Genomic DNA, 5,200 nt, shown 5'->3' on the forward strand with positions numbered 1-5,200 from the left:
AAAAGTAGTAAACAACAATGCCATGCAGTTGTCATTGAAAATTCAACAAACATGGTTGAAGATATATGCGATTTAAGAATCCAGACATGTGATGTTTTACTCAACGCCTTTAGCAATTTTTTCAGGAAATAATTATAGTACAAAAAATGTAACAGAATTACTGCTTTAAGAATAAAGAAATTTATTTTTTAATCAATTTTCTTCAGCCAAAATTAAGACATAGGACATAGAAAAATTCTGTAACTACATAATGATTTTATAAGACATCAAACAAGATAGAACAAAAGTATACATTTTAAAAGTCTTCTTTGGAATAAATAATAAATGAAATAAATTTCAATACTGAATTACTTGCTTAACAATAGCAATATAACAGAACTTATTAACATTGGTTGTCTTCAACAAAAGTTACTGGCTGGTAACTGCAGAAAAGTAACCAAACACATTACCTTGAAAATACAATAATTTCTGATTACATCTGCTATAAAATCCTCTCATCATTCTGTTCTGATAGAATGTTGTAACTGGTATGCAGCTATTCAGTGATGATATTAAAAATATTTAATATTTTATGCAGAAATGGCCCAAAACAATAAGAACAAGGCCATAGTGCTAAATTAAGTCAGTTCGAATCAGTTATGGGGTCCTCAGAAATCATGGGTAAGAACTCAAGAGTCAGGGGAAAGTAAAAGATTTTTCAACCCAAGGCAAGTAGTATTTTCACTATTTTAAAAATAGTCAATAAAGTCCCAGCTTGAATATTAATTTTACAAAACTGAAAAACATATCTAACATATGATTGTTTGAATTCGTGGTTGTTGTTTTTTTTTAATTTTTTGGTGTGCATGTGCAGAAAAGAATAAACTGTTTTATTAAATGTTTTAGGAATTGAAAAGTTTGATCGAATACACATGAAGACATTTTGGGAGAATAATTTAAAATTTTTAAAAAACAATTAAATTGGAATATACAAATGCAAATGTAGGAAGAGATCTTACCTTACTCAAAAAGAAGATGATGAAAAAAGAGAGGAAATGAAAGTGAAAGCAGAAGCAGAAGAAGAGCAGAAGTGAAGAAGGAGGAGGAGGAGTGGTGGGAGGGAGAGGAGGAGGGGGAGGAGGAGAGAGAAATAATAGGAAGTCTTGAATTGGGTTAAGTAATATATCTAAGGATACATAGATACTTAGTACAGCATAAAGATATTTTATATTTATTTAAGTCATAATATCATCTTACAATTTAGGAGATAATGGTAGAACACCTAAATATTTAGAAAAACAGAATAAATCTTGAGTGCCTTCATTACCAGTTAGGTCAATAGTCAAACTAAACTTCCTGGTCACTTGAACAATTAAAAACATATTTTTTCTCTGTTCATGATCAAGCTGTTCAAAATGAGAATAAAAGAATAAAATTTTTTTTAAAAAAGGGATAAACCTACAGGAAGGAAAGAGATGATATCCGATGTATACGTCAAAAAAAGTATGCAATATTTTTGGGACAAGCAAAAATTGACTTAAAAGTAAATTTATTGACTGTGCTAAGTGCCTGCTGAGACCAGGGCTAACATAAAGTAAGTCAATTCATGTCATGGAATGTTGGAAATTAACAGAAATTGGAGGCAGCAAGTGTGGTGCAAGGAAGTGGTGACTATTAGTGGATACTTGCAAGTCCATGGAAATATTAAACAGCTGGCAATCTACTCTGTCTTACATCCACATGAATCCCCTTATTTACAGAGTTACTCAAGTCACCATTTACCTCTACCTTCTTCAGTGAGGTTCTTTCATACATTTCTAATACAAATAGTTTGTTTTATTATATTCCTCCCTAGCATCCCCATTTCCTAAATGACTTTATAAAAGATTTTAGACGTTCAGTTTAATTCTCAGTGTTATAAAATTCTATGGATTTTGACAAATCATAGTGCCATGTATCCGCCATTACAGTAACTTCAGAGTACAGGTAATCCTTGAATAACATGGGTTTAAACTGCACAGGTCTACTTAAACGCAGATTTTTTTCATTAAATACAGGTACTGTTTTCGATCTATGACTGGGTGTCTGTGGATGTGGAGGGCCGACTTTATGCATTGATCGATGCCATTTTAAATAGATGGCTTCAATATTTACAAATTTTGTTATCCATGGGGAATCCTAGAATCAATTCCCCAAGGATACCAAGGGACAACTTAAGTTTTGGGGGAACCAAAAGTTATATGTGGATTTTCCACTGTGCAGTAGGGGCAGCACCCTTAAACTCTGCATTATTTAAAGGTCAACAGGAGTTTCACTGACCTAAAAAATAAAATACAGAAAAGAACTATGATTCACCTATTCAACCCTCTTTCACTTCATTCTTCACAAATCAATGACATCTATCGAATTTTTTTTGCCTTTACTATAGTTTTGCCTTTTCTAGAATGTCACATAATTGGAATAATAACACGTATTCACTTAAGATTGGCTTGTTTCACATAGCAATATGAATTTAAGATTCATCCATATCTTTTAACAGGTAGATGGCTGATTTCTTTTTATTGCCTAATGATTTTCTACTGTATGAATGTACCAGTTTTGTTTATCTATTCATTTATATAGAGACCCTCTGCTGTTGCCATTTGGGGGCTATAATGTGTTAAATTACTACAGACATTCACGCACAGGCTTGTGTCCATAACGTTTTAAATTCATTTGGAGAAAAATGTAGGAGAGTGACTGATCATATGGTAAGACTATGTTTCACTTTGTTAGAAACTGTCAAACTGTCTTCTAAAGTATTGGAACTCCAAATTCCCACTAGCAATTAATGAGAGTACCTGTTGCTCCACAGTTTTCAGCAATTATATTCTCAGGATTCTTTTTTTGTTCTTGTTTCATTATTTTAGCCATTCTAGTACATGGGTAGTTGTGTTTCACTGTTGTTTTTATTGGAAATTTCCTACTCACAAATGATGCTGAGCATCTTTTCCTGTTCTTGTTTACCAACTGTTTATCTTATTTGGTGAGGTGTCTGTTCAGATCTCTTACATTTTTTTAAATTTGGCCATTTGTCATTTTATTGTTGTTTATTATAGAGTTCTTTACTTTTAAGAGTTATCACATGTGGGCCAAAATTCTTCCTAAAAGAATGAACGGCAACATCATACATAGTCATATAAATGAGGAAATAAAGTATTGTTTCTAGAGGCATAGACAACTTACAGAGTAAGTAATTCTTGAGTTGATAAATGAAAAATAAAAGTGAAGTGTGAAAAGGAGGCTGAGGTCTGGTGCAAACAGCACTGGCAAAATTGCTCATGCATCAAGGAACATGGAATATTAGAAGTACTAAATAAAACATTACTGTGTATTAGGAAAAGAAACTATCTGCCTGGATCAGAAACTTACAATATGCACTAAAATAATTTAGTTATTCAGATTCTTTGCTTGCTCTATATCCAATGTTTCATTTTTACATTTCAGTACAATTTCTGGAGTTTTTCATAAATTTTCTTGTTCTGCTGTTTTTTTACAAACAGCATTTTTTAAAAGTAAATGCTCATTGAGAGCCTACAGAGCATTTAGTAGTAATGGAAACTTGTTAGTATATTAACAGCCTTACTGAATATGGCCATAAAATTTCATCATTCTATGTTGCCAGGCCCTATCTAAACTTAGGAGCCATTTATATGGAATCCAGAAACAGTTGGTTTAACATTCTTGGCATATTGATATGACTCTGAATAAATCAGGCTTGAAATATATTAATACAAATTACATTCCTCACAGTGATGCCTTGCTTCTTTTGTCACTATCATTTTCTAAGCCTCCACAGTGCATAAAACACCATTATGATACATCGAGCAATGAATGTGAGGACCAGTTAACATTCAACCAACACTCCAAAGAAAAGCTAAAACAGAAAACAATATAAAAATCTCACCAAATAATCTAATAGGATATTATATTTGTTTCAAAAATGTTGTTAAATATTCTTATATTAGCATATAGGACTCCTCTATGAATTTGCAAAAGTAACACCTTCTGAGTGTATGAAATAGGAGAAAAAAAGCAGCAACTGCTTTGATCAGGTTAATTAGAAATAGGCATCCTATTTAGCATGTGAGTTTGAGTTGGTGAGCCTTTGCAGTGGCATGGAAGTTAAACTTCTCAAAATTGCCCATAACATTACAGAATTGGGAGAATTATGGAATTTAAGCGTGGCAAATTGTTCTTATTGTAAATTTATCTGCAGTTTTTTTCAGTTTTTCATCTAATGTTGAATCACCAGAAGTAAAATTTTCAAGTGGATAGTCAAGAGTTTTCACATTTTTTTTAATTTAGAAGAATGATTATATAAATTGTCAACTACTTAGCAAAAGTCAACTGAATTAATACTCATGCTTTCCTTGTACTATGAAATTCTCAGTTTATTGTCAATATAGGATGTATTTTAATGAAATGATAGTTGTTATTTGAATTTGAAATTTCTACTGAAGTATTTTTCATAACTTTTTAAATGGACTTTTTAAAACTAATTTTCAGTGTGTGAAGTTTCAAATTATGCATTAAATTGATGAAATAAATCAGGAATATTTTTACATTTTATGGAAAATAAGTTTAGCTAAATATTTAACTTTAAAGAGCAAACTAAATTGTCATTATACATTATTTTATTATAATTTATAATTATTTGGATATGTGTTAAGTAATTGGTTTTTTAAAAAACTAATAGAAATTTCTCCTTTTTTTTTTTTAGGTGAGGCAATCCTTGGTTGACCTCACAGATTGCAAGGACCTTGTTAGCTTACAATCCCTTATTTTTCTATTTTTTATGCCTACAGCATCTGGTGTTCCTAGGTGGTCTCCCATCCAAGTACTAACCAGGTCCGAGCCTGATTAGCTTCCAAGATCAGACGGGATTGGGCTTGTTCAGGGTAGCATGGCCATAGACAGAAATTTCTCTTTTTATAGGTAATGAAATACCAAGTAGCAATGACTATTTGACAGATAATGAAATAAAAGTTTATGTTCTTACCTTCAATTAATTTGAATTAAGAAAAGTCATTTTGGAGTTGGAAAAATAAGAGTATTTACAAATTAAAAACACCTGCATTTCCTTGTCTAGGTATTAATAGTCATTTAAAACTTATCAGTTCAACTATCATGTTTATATTAAGTGCTGAAAATTATAATTTCTCTAATAATGTCTTTTATT

General features: G+C 31.3%; 1 pseudogene; it reads right to left on the reverse strand.

Annotated features, from left to right (window-relative positions):
* Positions 1-4,817: 4,817 nt before the first annotated feature.
* On the reverse strand, positions 4,818-4,936 carry LOC120622429 (uncharacterized; annotated as a pseudogene).
* Positions 4,937-5,200: the final 264 nt, after the last annotated feature.

The sequence above is a fragment of the Pteropus medius genome, unplaced genomic scaffold (assembly GCF_902729225.1).
Source record: "Pteropus medius unplaced genomic scaffold, Ma_sr-lr_union100, whole genome shotgun sequence".
Taxonomy (NCBI): domain Eukaryota; kingdom Metazoa; phylum Chordata; class Mammalia; order Chiroptera; family Pteropodidae; genus Pteropus; species Pteropus medius.